The sequence below is a fragment of the Rhipicephalus microplus genome, chromosome 2, assembly GCF_043290135.1.
Source record: "Rhipicephalus microplus isolate Deutch F79 chromosome 2, USDA_Rmic, whole genome shotgun sequence".
In the NCBI taxonomy this organism is placed as follows: Eukaryota; Metazoa; Arthropoda; class Arachnida; order Ixodida; family Ixodidae; genus Rhipicephalus; species Rhipicephalus microplus.
Window position 1 is genome coordinate 112,103,516 of NC_134701.1, and position 19,630 is coordinate 112,123,145.

General features: G+C 41.9%; 1 long non-coding RNA gene across 2 annotated transcripts; it reads right to left on the reverse strand.

Annotated features, from left to right (window-relative positions):
• Window positions 1-533: 533 nt before the first annotated feature.
• On the reverse strand, window positions 534-8,581 carry LOC142785518 (uncharacterized). Of its 2 annotated transcripts, none has more exons than XR_012888972.1 (4): window positions 8,443-8,581; window positions 4,416-4,543; window positions 2,946-3,057; window positions 534-764 (listed from the first exon to the last, which is right to left on the reverse strand). It is a non-coding gene; the product is annotated as an uncharacterized LOC142785518 (long non-coding RNA). The 2 variants fall into 2 exon arrangements; XR_012888973.1 differs by lacking the exon at window positions 8,443-8,581 and adding an exon at window positions 8,372-8,431.
• Window positions 8,582-19,630: the final 11,049 nt, after the last annotated feature.

Here is a 19,630-nt window from a genome sequence, read left to right on the forward strand (position 1 = left end):
GAACGCTTTTGCACACTTGCTCCTGGAATGCCACTGCCAAGCGAACCATGACATTCAACCGGAGTGGAACCAAGCACTAAAAACGAACGACGTTCACCTAATCACTCTGGTCGCCAGGGCAAAGAGGGCCGTCGAAGCCAAAGGGTAACCGGACTAGGGAACCCTTCCACCTTAGGGTGATACCGGTCATCGCTCGGAACACTGTTTCGAAGTAAACGTTTATTTATCCTTCTCTCTGCTACAAGAGTACCCACGGTTACATTCACTCTCTTGCTATGGACATACCCTGGCCGGAACCAGATACAATGACGCCACCTGAGGACAGTGGGCCTACATTTGACCAGACCTGCGGTGTATTATTTGTGGCTCCAAGGGGCCCACAACAGATTACTGTTGATGTATATAGCGCAGAGTGATTTCCGTGTTTGTATATAACTCTTTATGCCGTTACAAAAACTTTCATGTTCAAAAAGAAAATGTTGGTGATTGGTCGCTTCACGAGTATGTCGAGGGTCAAAATAGCACTAAAAAGGTTTATCGAAAGAGCGAAATGTGTATTTTTATTTGTATTTTAGTTTAAACCAAAATTTAAACTACATGCAGAAGTTACATCTCTTGCAATACACTCAATGCATTATAGCCAGTCATACAAAATAGCATGTCGAATACTTCTGGTTGCGTGACAGTTAGAAAGACATTGAGCAGACATATAATGGGCAATTTTTATTTTTGCTGTTTTGTTTTAACGGGCGTAAATTCAGCACCTGCAAAAAACAAAATCCATTAAAACGTAATAAAAAACTATCTGCTAGCAGGACATCTTTGTTTATTGCGAGCGTAAATATTATAATTAACTGTCAGTGATACAACATATGTTAGTAGATCGCGCAGTAACCAAGCCTTTCAACCCAGGTTTTTCCATGTTTTTGTGTACTCTTTTGCCAAGGACCAAGAAAAGAAGAAGTGATAGTTCTCAGACGTTACAGCGAAACCTACGCGAACTTTTGGTCACTTGCGAATTACACCTCTTGTCCTGCTGTAATATTTATGCAGGAAGAATTCACTATACCAGTTTTGAAAAGACAAATTGTCGAAGGTTAGCAATTTTTAAATAACCACGACCTCATTTTGCTTATCTGTCTAATGTACCTTTCATTCTTTTCGCATATAAAAAGAAAACAGAATTGACTGGTCGCTTGCTACCTTGCAATGTGGGTTGTGCACTAGGAAAATAAGTGTTCTCATACAGGGTGTTACACAAGTTTAATCTATCATTACGACAGTATATTGGTTTTGAAGTTCCTGATTGAAGCTTCAGGGGCTTTACCTGAAGAAAACCAGCATACATGACAGGCATGTTATGATTTTTTTGTGAATGCTTGATTATTCCAGCCATTAAGAGATGTGATATCAGTTTTGGGAGATAATTATTTGCTTACCGCCGGTGAATGCCTGAAGTTTATGTCAGACAAATTATGCTCTACATAACATATGTGTCACATTATGCACTTTATTTCTAGTCACTCATGTTCGTCGCATACTCTTGTCATGCCACGCCAATTCGGACAGGTACATATAAATTCAACAAAACGGGCGCACAAGAGTACAAATGCCAAGAAATGGGAATGATGCCGTTCATGACAAGTATAATATGAACTGCGTGATACCACCTGACATATATATTCGTTACGCAGTAATGTACTACTCCCTTACCAATTTTGGTATGCATCCCAATAACGATTCAACCAGAAGATCCTAGAGTTAGGGGAGGATCAATTGATCGATTGCCAGACAGACACATACAGACAGACAGACAGGCTGACAGATGAACAGACAGACAGACAGACAGACAGACAGACAGACAGACAGACAGATAAATAAATAGATAGATAGATAGATAGACAGACAGATGGACAAACAAACAGACAGACAGAGAGATAGACAGACAGACAGACAGACAGACAGACAGACAGATAGATAGATAGATAGATAAAAATATAGATAGGTAGATAGATAGATAGATAGATAGAGAGACGGACAGACAGATAGATAGATAGATAGATATATAGATATATAGATAGATAGATAGATAGATAGATAAAGCGGTCACTTGAGCAAACGTTAGAGGCTTTGGTATACAGCTCATTGGCCTAAAAGTGGTAGATTCCGAGCTAAGCATTGGCAAAGTCATTGCTATTCCGCTTGCTAAGGTGTTTGCTTGCAGGAAATATGATTACAAAGCCGACTGGTGACCCACTCGGCAAGCGCCTACAGCTAGTGCTTAACAGCAAGAGGGACTTCAACCCCAGTAACCGTAAACAATGTAAATAATAATAAATATATATCGCTCTTTCTCTACATAATAGCATTCAAATTATCTCGCTTTGAGGCTCGAGCTGGAATGTTGAAATAGATGTGTGGTTTTTATGCTCATCTTATATGCCAATATGCTGCAGCGCCGTCACGCTAGTGACGGTGCATGACTGTGTACGTAGGGTTGTGGAGGGTAGGCGTCTGCACTAGTCAATGCGCCATGAGCCTGATACAATTTGTGATACTTCAATGTCATTCGCGTTGAATGATTGTATAATTGTAGTAAGTCAGTGCGCAGGTATAGTTTTCAAAAAGGTGGCCGAGGCAGATTCAGCTGTCTAGCTAAAAAGAATTATCGCATTTACCTAAGAGCTCGAGTCACTGTTCGCAATGTAACCCAAGTCCACGTTGTCCCTGCTCTTTCTAATCACACGAGCACAAGAGCGAAATACTGCAAATGCCCTAAGTAAAGAGTGGCAGCGGGTCCACGAACCATTTAAGTGTTACTAATCGTCTCAGAAACTAAAAAATAAATGCGTTTTTTAAACTGTGCAAAATTTTTGCAAATGTGCTACAAAAAAGACTGCTATGTGTGGTTGGTTGCAGGTTATCTTTCTAAGTGCACGTCTTACCATGTTACAATCACTCGCTTTCTTTTGTCATCACAGATCATATTCGCACATGGGCAACTAAGGTGCGTGACATGACCCGGGCGATGAGATAATGCACTTGTTTCACATTTACCTGCGAAGATGGAAAAAATAGTATCAAGGATAAATTGGTGGCAGAGGCCAATAAGGCAAAGGATTATTCGAATAAACATGAAGGGGCATTTTATTTTAGCACATATTAATATGCATCGAATCTAGGAAGCGCAACGGCTAAAAAACACCGGGCTATCGATTACGGTTACGAGTTTTCATGAAGTACTGCATTACCACAGAAACCCACCAAACGTTTATAGCACTTCTTGTTTATTCAACGATGCTAATCACTTAGAAACAGGAAGAGCAGCTGAGCACATCTCTTACCAGGCCCTTTTCTTTTCTGTGTGCATCCCAACCGTTCAAATGTGAGATACGCCAGTGAACAATGCGCCAAGCTGCACTAAGGAAATATTCAATGACCATTTTCACGATGATGTAAACTTGCTATAGCTAATATAGTTGTATATAGTTGTTTAAAATAAAAATACCTTTCGAAAGCATTGCAATAAGTAGGAGTTGACCCAGATATTTCTGGTTTCTGTTTTGTTCTATTTATTGATCGAGCAGGAAGTGGTGGTGCAGTGGGGGGCGTCAATATTATTAGCCGACAGGTCTATAATTACTATCAACGTGGAGAAGTTCTTTGTGCTTGAGCAGCAGCTTCATTGCGTGTCAACTCGGGCGTATCAAAATTCATGTCACAGAGAGAAGTTACCTCGTGGCGATCAGTTGTATGTCGGACACTCTCCACACTTTGGTAATTCTGAGATATGTCGACAGACATCTCACTGGCTTTTTGTCATTATATTGGCACGTATTGAGTTACCACAGTTATATTGATGAACCAGTTAGTTCTAAATTAACTGGCGGCTAGAAGACTGTATGAGACACAGTATATACAAGCTCTCTGTTGCCTCACATATTTTGGTAAAGCCTAATTTTCGATTGCTGAACCAGCCTTTATGGCATCTTATATAATACACTTCATGCACGCAACACCAAACTAGAAACTTTTTTCCGAAAATAAAATGACGTGAAAATACTTTTAAAATGTGTGCGCTAGTCGGCACTTTGTTTTATTTTGTCATAAGACAAGGTCCATATTCGCTTTTGCCCAAGCATTATTGCTCGTGCGATTACATAAGTACTGCACAATTAAGGTGCTGTGAAAAGTGATGTACAAAACCAACCTATACTTTTTCGTAGGCAAAATATAGGGCTATAAGTGAGAGAAACAGTAAGCTCTCTGTTATAGAAGTTTGCAAATGCCACAGAACTGAGATTTCGCCCAACAATCGCATAGGTTGGGAATATTGTTATTGAAAAAGATGCACAGAGTTGATAAAAATTGTTGTATAATTTAACGCCTTCTTTAGGCTTTTTTCTTATTTTTACCGTTGCCAACTTCAATGGTGGTCTTTGTGCACGCAGTCGCACTTTGTGAAGCCGAGGATACAGTCACCCATATTAGCATCAGCAGTGCGTACTTCATGGCTGTTGCTTTCATGCTTGTACAGCATAACCTGTAACATGAATTTAAAAACGTATATTTCCGAGAATGACCAGAATCTATATAAACATACTTTTCACATAAATTTTTCAATACGAAGATATGGAGAAACGGTATTATACTAATACATTTTCGACGTTAAGATTGAGTATTGTGCCAGTTTGTACATAATAGAATATGTGTTCAGAAAAGCTGTTCTATTTTAAGGAGCTTGTCCAGACTAAAAACCCAATGCTTGCTAGGAATTCCCTACAGACCAACCGGTTTATACCATAGGATTGAATTTTATATATCTTTTATTTCGAACTATTCTTCAACACGGCAAAGCATTCCCATGATCACACGGGAAAATCCATGAATACATTGGATATGAGCAAACAGTACTTTCTTTCTATCGTGCAGTGAAAACGTCCCAAGAAGTTGGTTTCCTCTAAACTTGACATTTTGGGCGTCCATGTAAGAGAGCGTAGAGCCATTATGAGATCACCTAGTGCAACAAGTACCAACTGAGGCATGCCATCACGCGCTTCTTGGTAAATACTGCTCGTCTTTGCACAGCCGGCCCATCATCACCGGTCATCATATGTATCTAAGCCAATTTTGTTGCTGCAATTCATGTGGAAAGACAGAGCAGCCTACCATTGTCTTCGAAGCAGAAGGTAATGATAGAACGGGAAGCGGAAAATAGAAATGGTATAAAACGCAGCTTCCAGAATCCGAAGAAAAGTGCTGAGTTTGATTTTGAAAAACGTTACAATATTTTGGCCAAATATGCTAGTCGCTTCCGGCACCCGATAAATGGACCCTTTTTTCGTCGATACTGCATTTTCTGCTGTATAGCCCACCGCGATGCCACATCGGCAACTAAAATGACGGAAATGTAAAAAAATAGGAAAAAACGCCAGACCTTCGTGGAAGGCGCAGAACAGTAACATCAAAAGCTAGAAGAGCAGCCTTTCAGAGTCGTTTCTGAACGCTTATTGGGTAACTGCTGCAAGCCCACTTGCTTGATGCCTGCTGCGGCATTAATAATAAGGCTTTTACGGTAGTAGGCCGGCATTCGCTTTGTTATCTTTCGTCTTTCTGCTCAGAAGCGTGGTAACATCTGAACTATTGCGAGGAATTTTGTAACAATTGTTCAGGCAATGGCTGACCACTATGACAAATTATGCCTGAACTGGGTATGCGCCACAAGTATTAGCTGAAGAAAAACGAACATTTGTGATGTGTTGGAGCATTCGATTACCCAGTCGTTACGCTATTCGCATTGTGCGACGACTGCTTGTTCTTTCGCTGTCCTAAAGTACTTTTAAAGTTGCATTAACACGATTTCTTTCCCGACATCAAGTCTGCATAAGGCAAGTTTGTCATTAACTCGCAAGCACCAGCGTAGCTCAGCATAATCAAATCCAAAGGCATGCTATAAGTTGTAGTAGCTGAAACTGCGCGGCTAACTTCACTGCGTGGTAGAGAATGTTAATTCTATCGCGAGTGCTGGTGGACCACGACAAGATGAACAAGAGGCGCTAGTACGCATGAAGGGAGATATGGGAAAGCCGTAGTTGCAGGGCCCTCATGGCCTCAGTCATTGCTAATAAAAGCTTCTTTAACTTCGACGCACTCTACTCTGGGACGGCTGCTCCACACCATATCCCAAACACGAGTGTATGCACGAATGTCTTGCCAAAAAGTGCATACCAACATCGAAACTATCGATCACACTAATGTTCGCTTGAAAATGTAGGTTGACCTGACTAATGAAACTGTTCCGGGTGTATTTGCTGAAAGATGCGTACAAGTGGAGCAAAATAAGTGCAGATTTTTGTGAATCGAGGCTTTCCATCGAACATTTATTTACTACATGAACCGTTTCGCATCTGCTTGGTGAAAAATTTCAAAGGCATTAGTGCCGCACTCTTTAACGTATGCTACGAAAAGCTTAAACTACCTTCTGTACGACCACAAAGAGCACAATCTAGTGCTGAAGCTAATGCTGTGCATATTTTTTAGCCTTTGTACATATTCATTTCTTACTAACAGTACTTTTTCCTCGATACGAGTTTAATTTTCAGGTGAACTTTGTCTGCTTAGAAGAACCACATGTCTGGCTGAAATGATTTATTCGAAAACTCGGGTGCTGCGTGACAAAAATACATCAGCCCCAAAAGGACAGAACACCCAAGGATATCGACGGAAACAACGCAGAATATGGCTCCGGCTTTTTTGTGCTGATTGTCCTTCCTCAAGCATAGAGAAATTTGCCAAAGCAACCGTTCAGTCACAGAAAATTCTTGCTCCCGAAGGGCTTTGCTTGAGTCATGTCGTACACAGAAAATCTGATTCAAGTGATAAAGCAGCTATTTAACAGTATTCCTGTTATCTGGGAGGTCACATAATCAGGACAAAATATATTGTTGCGCTGAAGCGGTAACGTGTGCAGGAAAGAAGAGGAGAACGAAGTAGTCTGTTTGGAAGGAGCTCGGTGTCGATGCGGCGACCCGTCGTCATTTCTTCTTGAATAAACACGCCCCATCGTAACAGTTTTAAAGACGATAGCCTTTATTGAGGACCTTCGACTAAAAAAATTTGGTCTGTCTGTCTGTACATACATTTGTCTGTTTGTACGCCCTAACGGTACCCTAAACGGTACCCTAAACGGCACTAAACAGCCAACCCAATTCGCAGCGCCCACCCATATTGCTGAAGGTTTAGCGTTGATAGTGGTGTGATTGTCAATTAAAACAATTATTGCGCATATATGAGGCGCCACAACAACGCTTCAATGTTTTATATGTCTGCCTTTATACTAGAAGAAGCACACAGAAGTAACTTTAAGGATTGTAGCATTTAATCGCGCTGCGCTGACAGTGACACGCGATGCTCAAAAAGCGGTTTCCAATGCTTTGCTGCGACATCACGGTGTTGGCATCTGTCTGCCCGTCGCTTTGCGCTCTGCACTTTATCACCTCCGAGACTTCCGTGGTCTGCACACCTTCGTTTTCAAAGATAACTGCCAGATGGCGCTTTTGTCTAACGTGCCTCGATGCGCTTTTCAAAGATAACTGCCAGATGGTGCTTTTGTCTAACGTGCCTCGATGCGCTCGTTTGACTCCGCTGCACGCTCGAGGCACTCTAACGCAGCGCCTCCGGAATACGATTCACTAATTTTTGTGCGCAGAAGATCAATAAGCGTTTTGTTCATTCTCTGCAGCTGTAAGACTATCGTCTTTCGACTACAATTGCGGTGTAACGTGCAGATTTGGCACCAATTTTTTGGTGGAGATACTGGACCATAACGACCCCCCCCCCCCCCCCCGAAGAACGACGACTCATCGACCACTGAAGTCGACGTGTTGCTGGTCTGTCACCTGGTGTAAGTAGCTTGGCCATATAAATAAATATAATAAAGTTAACAATGAGCCTTGCATTGAGGAGTTTTGGCTCGTGAATACGTATGCAAGTTCGTGTTTAGTGATGACATAGCGGTGACTCATCCTTGCACTGATACCAAATAACCTTATATAAACCATTACGTGCATATATATTCACATTCCCTCTATAGCACTTTTTAGGAGGACCAGCTTAAAACTTTCTATTAAGGATCAAATTTTAGAGTGTTGGTGTGGCATTTACCAGAAGAATATTTTTTAATTGTTGGAGATACGAGCGTAAACTAGGGAAGCTTACAATTTGTCTGTGTGTATTTATTGAAAACACATGCCATTAATTTCGTACCAGTATAAAGCCCTTAAAGTAAAGAAAACAGAGCGGGAAATAAGCGTATTTTTTAGGTAGACAAGCGCGGCATTGTTCAAAAGACGACACTGGAGATGGAACTCACAAGAACAAAATTGAAGTTGGTGCGTTTGTGAAAGACGTCTATAACAAAGGGAAAGCCGGCATGATACTCACCAAGTATAGGTTAATGCGCATGTAAACCAGTATGAACATCGCTGCATGCGTTATATAAGCGGTCTCATCTCGTGTATTTAGTCCACAATAAAGATTTACCTTCATCTCATTTAACGTTGAGCTACGTTAACTTTCCATCATGACATATGACGTGCTGACGAAACGTGATGCATTGCGCCTTGAGTTTCACACCGAAATTGAGGAAAACATTCTTGCAATTAGTGAACAGAAGCGCTGCAAGAATAGCCTAAAAAAAACACCACCTAATCATTTAATGCCACGTTATGAACGAAGGGCATTATTGCTAACTAGGGTGTTTGACGGCGCTAACGAAATGCGAGAATAGCAGACGTATGGACGACGAAAGTCTAGGTGAAGTGTATAAGATCGTAATTTCGCGGAATCCGAATGTAGCATAGATGTAGCTAATTGAGCCTATAGTTCGTGATTACAAGAATAAGGAAATTTTTGTGTTGAAGGTATATGAAAAGAGATGTTCATTCCTAATAAGGCAGAAATGAACAATACAAAAAAAGATATTATTTTTTGAGCATCACTATACCTTTTTCCTATTAGAGCTGGTAATGTACAATAAAGAAAACTAATATATTTCCTATAATGCTACGAGCACTAAAATTATGTCATTCTTGGGAGATATTATGAAACAACAATAAAATACAAGGTTGATCCCTCAGTAATCACGAAAGTATACCCCCTAGTAATGAGTATATCACGAAAGTAAAAAGACTCCTCACAGACGTAGTTTAGTGCTTACGGCACACTGATATAAGTATTTTGTTGTCCAACTGCTGAAGCACCATTTTTTTTTGTAAATGCATCTAGGTTGACGATGAGTGGTGCATCTGCATCCAGAGGACTAACGTCCATAATTAATGATTGTTTAATGCTTAAACATGCTTCTGTTGTCATGGTTGCCTCTAGTATCTATATTAGAAAAATAACATAAGAAAACGTTGTGACAGCCAGAAGAACATGACTGATGGTACTCTAAACATGAGCTAAGGTTCCTTACTGGCAGCCTCTTAGAGTTCTTGAACTCCATTGCATCAGTAGACGGAAACTCGACGCGCATTGTGCCTTCTCTGTTGGCTGGCCATGTTTTTTTTTGCGCCGTGAGAGTAGGCGAAGGATGTTAAGAGAACGTTGAGATTAGATCCAGACGACATAATCCTGGCGAACCAGGCGCTATACGTGATGCGCTGCAGAAGTGTGTTTAGTAAAGACGGATGTTATGAGCTGCGCCGACGCTTTGAAGTCGCCACCTGACTGTGTGTGGAGGCGTCGACACAATCGCACTTTTCTTATTTGAAACCCACTGAAGAGAACGGACGCGTAAAAACGACGCGTCAAGAGAAATAATCGTGGATTTCACTGTCATGATGCACGAGTACGCTTTACCAAGATTACTGTGAGGGGACAGTGGTTAATATAACAGTTGTGTTTTTAAAGCCTTGAAAGTATGTGTCCGTGGCACAATGAATAGCGTGCGTTGCAATTGTTGTCAAGTACACCGAAGTAGTGGGTTGGACTCCCGTTGACGACCCTGTTTTTCTGATTTCTAATGTTATTATCAGATGTTGATTTCATGACTGAAGAACGTCACTGAAATCTTAGTGAAGCCCAGCATGGGGTGAAGCCCAACACTTTAATATTAAAGAAACAGACAGACAAGTGGAAACTGAATTACTCATATCTAGGACAATGAAGCCTTTGACACGAGTATGAACGAGGGATATGACTGCCCTATGAAAGCTCGTGCCATTGAGACGCTTCACTGATTTTCTTTTCGCTCCTGAAACACAGGTGGAATTAGCTGTACAGTGTCTTTGCATCTATATAACGATTAAAGGAACCACTGTATGTCCAGCACTCACAGTCATTCGGTGTGTTAGAAGTAATCGCATACTTGTGATCACTTGGGTTTTGTTTTATATTCCACTATAATCGGTTCCTTTTTTTAACTGTGGGATTTCGTGAACAATATCCCAAGACTATTCGCAATATTCATACACTGTCGCGTGGCCTAGCGGAATTCTGGAGCGTCCTCTCAAGGATGATCGGTAAATATTCCCTATGCTCCCTCGTTCGGCGGCGCAGCCGTGGTGTGCCTGCGTTAGCAAGAAACGAACGCAAAGCAATTTGTATGTTTCGTGCATCAGGGAATATACAGAACTGTCCGTGACATGATAAATATGATTCGTTCTGGTTAGTCGCGAAGTTTTCGTGAAAATACGTGTCAACTCGCGCTTTCGATTACAGCCCACAGAACACACACATCAGCTTCGTGGGATTTTCTGCAGACGCGTTGGATAGTAAAATGCTATCGTCTGACCATTCCAGTTAAAACTCGCTTTGTTTTACGTGGGTCTAGAATTTGTCAGTGCTTTTGTAGTGCATCAATCTCATAACATTCATTGTACGCGGAAAGTAGCACAGACTCGGGATTTGCGTTTCTGAACTTTGTCCGACGCAGTGCCGCTTGTTTGTGACGTTCTTTGATAGATGGGAGCACATTGCAAGCGGTTATTTTTTTGCTAGGTATTAGCTTGAAATGATAGCCTTCTGATAAACATGGTTTGTGGCGCCGTGTGAGTGTTATGCGTGATGAATGACGTGTTGTTGGTGCTATCGAAGTCATATGGCGGAGAGAATTTCACAGAAAACTTTCAGCAGTGATGTTCAAAGAAACCGTCTTGACGTCGAGGATTTTTCGCTGGACGTAGATGGTTGTGAACGCGCTGAGAGTGACAGCGACAATGAACGATCAACTGCTAGCTTACAAGCACAGAGTTGCAGTTCACGTCTCGTCATGCGTCAATGTTTTTTCACGCTCGGCAATCACTTTGATTGTATTTACTGCGCGATATACTTCAACAAGCTCAAAATAACATCATAGTTCTTCTTGGATATTGAATATATTCCAATCGTTATGATATTGAAAAGTGCCGCATACTGCGAAGACGCTCGAGCTTGAAAATGGTTAAAGCAATGAAACATGCAGTTACGAATAAAGCCCAATGCTAATTTCTCCTGAACTTCACTGATGCCGTCTGAACTATGTTGTTTTTCGACAAATTAGTTTACAAAGTTTTGACGTTGCTAAAAGCGTACGCTTGTCGATATCATTGTTTGCATCGCGCTGGTGGAACATGGAAAATCCGAGTGCAGGCAATTGCGTACTGTTACAGGCTGTGGCTCATGGCTGTGGCACAAGCGCTATTCAACGGGAAGTTAAATGCTTATGTTTCGTTGAAGAAGCAGCTGTATGGTGCTTAAAGCGCAAGTGATGACGACGGCGTGATATGTTTGCAAACCATCGCTACACTAAACATTCGGTCCTGTGCAGCCGCGACGGCGCGCTACTCGCTGGTGGGCCACAAATGGAGTAAATCTGTCAGGCAGGATCGGCACCAATAATCTCGGAGTGCCGTTCAGTTCATACGTAAGTTCCAGTTCGCGCAGTTTTCTCTACCACTTACATGATTTCTCTACTACTTACAGGATTAATCCTTGATACACGGTCGATCAGCTGACACCACCGCCCTTCGCATTGCGGCAAGAAATGAGGTAGCGAAAATTCAGCAATTTCTATCGGTTGGGAAAGTACTTTGCTTTGCTATACATTCACTTGATGATCAAGAGTTCATCTGGTGAAAGCGGCATGGAGAGTACGTCCGTGCGTCCTATCTTTTTATATGCGAGTTCATGGGTTTATCATCCTTCCGCAGCCATCTTTGATTGCACGGCGCGCCTCCTATAGGCCATGGGCATTGCGAATATAACAGCTGCATCTTGCGGTACTTACCTACGAAGCACAAACATTAGGCTTACAAAGCGGGTTCAGATTAAAATGAGGACAACGCAGCGAGCATTGAAAAGAAAAATGATAAGAGTAACTTAAGAGACAAGAAGAAAATAGGGTGGGTAAGGAAACAAGTCGACATAAGGTAGATATTTGTGGAAATCAAGAAGAAGAAATGGACATGGGCTGGGCACGTAGTGCGTTGGCAGGGTATCCGCTTATCATTATGGGTAATTGATTGGGTACTCAGAGAAGGCAAACGGGTGAAGGGGAGACAGAAAGCTAGGTGGGCAGTTGAGTTTGGTGTGCTTGTGGGTATGAAGTGGTAGCAGCAAGCACAGGACCGACTTGACAGACAGAACATGGAAGAGGCCTTTGTCCTAAAGTGGGCGTGATCAAGCTGATGGTCATGATTATTATTAGTCTTTGAAAAATTTGAGTTGCGCCATGAGTTACCACTTTCAAGCTGTCTCGCACTTATAAAACGCGCCGCTGGTTTTAGCACGTGGTACTTCGGAACTGTTGTTGCGATAGACGTGCTAGAATATTTTAAATTGCTGATGAAATTGACAGAAACAATTCTTTCTTGCTGAACAATTATGGAAGATGTGCACAGGGCCAAACTACGCAGTGGTATTTTACTCTTGAGAGTGCATATACAAAGACTACCACAATTGTTTGATGTCCCTGGCTGCTTCCCATGCTTTGTCACGCCGAGATAATGGAATCGCGCAGGAGACGAGCGAACAGTGGTATGATGAAGTGCTCGTCAAAAAACGACACTCTGTTGGTCACGAGCCTGAAGCTAAATAGGTGGTGTGGTGATGTGATTAGCGTTTGAGGGCGTGAGACCTGGTTCGCAGATAGAAATGAAATGCGACTTGACGCCTTTTGTTTCGTACCAGCAGTGATAATTTTTAACAGTGGGCTTGATGATTAAGACGTTGGATAGCGCAGCAAATTAAAAGTGTTATTCGGTTTTGCTCTGAACATGAGGATAATGTTGTCAGCCTTCCCGATTTTCTCGTCAACTTTCCACAAAAGCGAGGGCAGACGCTGTAATCGGAGGCATGTTTATTGGGACGACTGCAAGCTCGAATAACTACTCCTTAATGCACCGTCAACTGGTGACCAGAACACTTCCAAAAACTGCCTTCAATGCTAACTCTGAAGAGCTATAGAGCTTGGTCTAAAATTAATGAAATCAGGCAATGTGTTCTGCTAATGGCTGAGTGCTATTTAGACCAGCATGACGGATGCCTACATTTGGCACCACAACTGCAGTGGTTACAACCATGTTTCAAACCTCGCAAGTAGAATTCATTGAACACTTATGCTCAATCACTCTTATTGTCAGTGCTGATCTTACGTCCAATATCTTTAAAAATGATGGAGCTCAACACTTGTGCTGCTTTCATGCCAGCGGTTGGCGGCCAAAACGTGCATGACCACATATTCCCGCGGAGGAAACCATCTCGTCCTTCAAAAGAGGGCGCCGTGGTGCCTACTTCGCGCAAGCCTGGAGTTGAATTGTGACCACATACGTGAAAACTTTTGAAATTTATTAGAATGGGGGTGCATTGCAGTGAAGTGTAGTTTGGTGAGATGTGCCCTTACAAACATACAGATCGTTGTGGCTGGTACAAAAAAGAAGGTTGTGGCTGGCCGCCATTTCGAGGTAACATTTCCACTCGTTTGTTGAAAATCCAGTAGTTTTCACGAAGTGGAAATTGTCGTGCTACTAAAATTATATTGAACATCAATATCCCATAAGAATACGGTTGTGCCATATGACTACAGTATATATAATATTATCTAGGGTTCAACATCGCAAAACCATGATATGGATACATGAGACGCCTCAGTAGAGGGCTTCCATAATGTGAGCCACCTGGTATTCTTCTACGTTTAGTGACTTGAAACAAAAAAGGGCCTTAAATATCTTGCCTCTGTTCAAGTGCGTCCACCGTAGCCGTGATCGGCGACAATACGGAATGGAATTATGCACTTTGTACGGTGAACGCCATCGGTGAACACGGCCAGGCGCATCAAACAATATGAAGCGCCGTGGGTGTTTGCTGGGTAGGCGTCTCAGCGTAGTTTTTCATTGCGCAGAAGTTAGGGGTAATGTAATTTCCAAGGCTTTACCCACAAAACGCGCAATAAAACTAAGATGCCTTTCGAATTGAAAAATCAGTTGAGTATAGACGACCTTTTAATATTTGACATGTACCAAAAACTAGTGCACATGTACTTTCACATTTTCCCAGCGTCCGATTGCGGCCGTCATGAAGTCGTGCGGTTTGAGCTCGTACTACGAACCTCGATAGCAAAGTACTGTTCGCCTTGTTTATGCAGTTGTTACGGTGCTAGTTTCTTGACCCGAAGCGTTACGAAGTCTAGATGATCGACATTTAAGGAGTTATTGAGCATGGTGTGCCTCATTACCACGTGAAATGTCGACGCGTTAGACACCACGTAGTATAACAATGATTATCAGTGCAACGCAGTTGTCTGTGTACTATGGGTTAGCGATGGCTGAAGTGATTGGAAACGCAATATGGTGAGTATCAACAAAGCAGGGCGTCGTTACTTCGCAGCCCAGCGTTCAGATTGACCTCCTTGCGCCTTATAGCTGTGTGGTATTCATTTATTTGTGCAAAACTTAGCCCTACGCACGTACTTGCTTTCTTAAGGGAAAGCACTTAGAAGCCAGTGGAACACGTCAAGTGTCTGAAACCTGCGATAGAGTTTCAGGTGCAATTTTATTTCTGTTCACCGTTTGGATTTTCACGATTTTGATTTGTTGTCTAGAAAGCATATGCTTCAAAGGAAGATTACAATATTTTGTAAGTTTTTATGTTTGATCACTAACATTGAAGGTGATAATAATTGTGCGCAAAGCATGTGACTCATGGCAATTTTTCATGGCTGGAAAACTTTCATTTTCTAGAATACAGCGACACTCATGAGTCGTCTAGGTGAAATAACTGAACTCTGACGTCAGAACGCTTACTCTCACTTATTGGGAATTATATTATGCTGGTTATTTGCCAGGTCACACTTTTAATGGGCAACGTTATGTTCATTAAATTATTTTACTTGTTAAAGCATAGTTGTGAATGTCACTGCTGAAACTCCGGAAGACCTATAACGTATTAATGGCTTCGTTCACTTTTAAGTTTTAAATAATGACGCATATTGCCTATTCCTGTTCTTACATTGCTTCCTTCAAATAATTGGCAGTCTCATTTCTCTGGTTATGACATGAAACACCAAGCTTTATCATATCAAATCTGTTCTGTCTATTACATCGCGACCTAATTAAAATGCTTTTGTGATTTCAATAATTCACCCAACATCATGAAGGCGACACATCACCAAACAGTTTAAATAGCCAGCGCACCGCGCTGCCTTCAACATTAGTTTTCATAGAGAAAAGAGTTGAGGTGGTAAGTATTATTCCTCTTGTTTTAGGTCTATAAGGTCTCAGAAGGAAGATATGACAGCCCCATTTCAGCTTTTTTAACTTGCTCATCTGGATGGTAACATATCTGTAGTTTCAGTAAATATTACCACCCTTGCCTTACCCTCATTACTATCGCTCTTTCCTCTAGTTCTTGCTTATTTGTGACACTGTACGAGCATGTTTTTTCTCTGTGCTACAATTGGCATTATGGAAAAATACCGTTGTCAAGCTTGTTATATTCAATTGGTTTGTTTCCTATCAATGATATTGTGTCATAGTATTGCATCTTACCTTCATGGTGAGTGCTCCTGTAACTCTTTCACGTAAGTTAGGTCCACTTGGAAACTCTCACAATTACGCAGAACAACTGCACTTTTTGTTCTTGCAATTTTTTCGTTCGGTGCTGAGAATTACTGTCATTGTAAATACAACATCACGGATGGCCATTTAAAAAAAGTATTTAATTTGATGCCTAATCCCCAAAGAGCTTCCTCTTATACATTATTTCATTCGGTTATCACAATCTTGATTTTTGATGTTTGCATAAAAAGTGCGGTTACATAGCCTTCATCGCAAATAATCTAAGAATGCACAAAATCATGCAGCAGTAACCCTCGATGCGCGAAATTACGACTTTTGAAACACGTCGCTTATACCTTGAAAGAGCAGCAACGTTATATATCTTCATGAGCGCTCTGTATGTGTAAAAACACTATATGTACACAAACACGCATTCAGCTTCAGAAACACAACACATAGAAAACGCATCTTAGCTTTAGAAACTTCGGGTTTCTGAAAAATAGCGAAATGTTTTGGACTAATAGTTGGTCTTCCTTGATATGTGAAAGTACAAAAACCAACCAGACATGCAACACTGCTATAGGTCACATGAGATTTTGTATTGTCTATGCTCCATCTCGGAAGTTTCCGTCAGCTTTGCGAAGGTGACAGGGCCTCATAGCCAGCAGGAACGACGGTTAGCCTCTTCATGTGCACTCATCAGCATCATATAGTCTGCTAGGCGTCTGGCTGACATATGCTCACATGCGTAGGTCGACAAATGAAAACAGATGGCTTCATCGGGAAAAAATGGCCGCACTCATCACATCTGGTGCCCTCTGCATGGAGTTTATCAAGTCGTCCTTGTGCGCTTTGCGACCTTTACGTTGCAACATGACGCTTGTATTTGCTTCAGACCAATGTGCAGATGCTTCGAGACTAATAGAGAGCTCTCGAGAACAGGCCCCACATTGGCGCCCTAAAGCTCGAGTATTGCGTGAGCTCGCTTTCGATCAAGCAGGAGCGAGAAATTTCCGAACAGGGTCAATCTAGTATTGGCTGAGAGCCGTTACTTCGCTGGGTGCCGTGTCTTTTGCTTCACGCAAAGCTTTTGGGGCTGGCTTCGGGTCTCCCGCTAAATGTCAGAAAAAGCGTCCGCAACGAGAAAACCGAACACTGTTCGCGTCGCGTGCATGTGCAGTGGCCACAACACCATATCTGTGGGGCCCCATAACGATTGGGGCTTCTATTTTTAAGCTCCCTAATGTCTTCGAGGCTATGCTTCCCTAATTCCAAGAACTATCAATAAATTATGAGCTTCTGAGACATAACAGGTGCGCCTAAACACACAACGCATCTCCTTAATAATTATGAAATGTGTTTCATGCATGCTCCACAGTATAAGATGGCACAATTTGATGGTTCGTTTCATCCTTTACTTGTTGCTCGCCGCACATCGAATAGCGAGCGCAAGTTCAGTTCGAAGCGGGTGGTCACTTCCACATTGGCGCTGCCATATGGGTTAGTTACCAGTTACCAAGAGTAATGAATATATCGTGCATCGATGTGAACACATGTCAAATAAGCGCAAATGTTTCACCCATGCCATTTGTAACGTGATTATATCAGGACCAATGTTTTGCTGTTCAAGCATGTATGTCGCTTACAGCCTCTGGTCTTGGTGATGATGAACGGTAGTATTGCGGTTGAGTATAGGGTAGATGAATAAATAGCACCAAAGATATATATGCTTTGTGTACTGGTTATAAACGTTGAACGACTGCACTTTCACACGATTGGCTTTGCGTTTCTTTCTAACGAATGAACTATTCAACTTTGTTCATTTTCGAAAGATTAGTGGACATTACAGAAGTCAGCGCACATTTAGGCAGCCAAAGGCCGAACAGATTTGCGCACGCCTTAGGAGCAGCATTTGTCGGTTTGCATACTTTCGCTTTGATGTGAAGCCACAATAGTTTACTGGAATGAGCACTCAACAACTTGAATGTGCCTACACAGTCCTTAACAAAGTGTGCAAACCCACCTAATCCTGGTCACTCATAGTACGCTTTACAACAAATTTATATAGATAGACGGATATATATAGTATGCTTTAAAAAGATTGATTGAATGATTGATTGATTGACTGATTGGGATAGATTGATAGATTAGATAGATAGATAGATAGATAGATGATAGATATATAGGTAGATATATATATATAGACAGATGGATATATAGATAGATAGATAGATAGATACATAGATAGATAGATAGATAGATAGATAGGCTAAAAATCGCCAAATTTCGCTGAGAAATGCTTCGCATTTTATAACCCTCACTGGTGCTTCCTAAACTTTAGATTTTATGGAGCACTTGTGTCTCCTATCTGCAAAATAAATGTAGCTTGCGCGGTTTTGTCATCAATAAGCCAAATTGGTATTGTTGCGGTAGATATAGAAACAAAAAGAAGGTAGACGACTACGTTTTTTTCACGTCTGTGTAGCCTGCCTTTCACCACGCTAACACATCAAAGTTCATGCACTAAAAATAAATTTCATAATCCTAAACTGTTAAATTCATCAAAATGTGAACTATCATTTTCTTGATCAAGTTTCACGTAAAGCATATTTTGTACATCTAATTCTGTGTAGCCCAGTTCTATGCACCATCGATGGACACGTAGGCCGCCATTTGTGCCTTGAAACAGGTATTAGAAGCTAAACATTTTTCCTTTTTTCCAGGCTGTTCGCTATCCGCTTAACAGCATACGCGATGAAGCACGCGCTGTTGGTTTTGGCATCAATGGTCCTTGTGGTGGCATCGCAGTCTGTGGAAGAATGTGACAAGACGACTCTTCTGGTTGGCAATGGTGAATGAATAACCATTACATATGATTTTCAGATTTTTTTTGCATCAAAGTGTGTCAATCAACGTGAGTGCTAACGGACAGCAATAGTAAACAATAAGTGGATTTTTTGTACTAGGTTACGAAGATGAGTTTCATTTCCAGACATTTTTGTGCAATTCCAGGATACGAAGTCTCGCTCAAATTCATCGTTGCGAACTTAGGCTTCAGCTGGTATACAGTTCTGGTGTTGTGAAGTTGTAGGCTTTGGCGATGAAATCGTGAAACTTATTTTCAGTTCATATTGCGTGAACTTGCGTCAGTAAAAGTAGTGTAGCGAAGCCTCCAAACTCTGAAATGGGTCGAACTCTTGAGTACCTTGTAGTGGGGCTACCCAACAAGGACGCCGCTCGCGCTGAGAGCCCGTGCTTGGCTGTGACTGTCGCCATTGTATATTCTCGCTCGTTGCCGGCTAATAAACGCCATAACAATTTGGTGGAGAGTGCTGCGATCCCTGTCTATGCCTTTGGAGCTGCGATCACGTACCCTACCATCAACTATGTACCACGACGCTTCTCAGCAAACGTCTCCTCCAATGCCACCCCCTTGTCCCGGTGTCCCCAGAATCCGCGATCTACCTATCTTCACTGGCACTGATGGCACTGACGTGGAGGACTGGCTCGCCATTTATGAGCGCGTGAGCGTTCCCAACAAATGGGACGAGGACGACAAGCTGACCAACTTGGTATTCTACCTTGCTGGTGTTGCC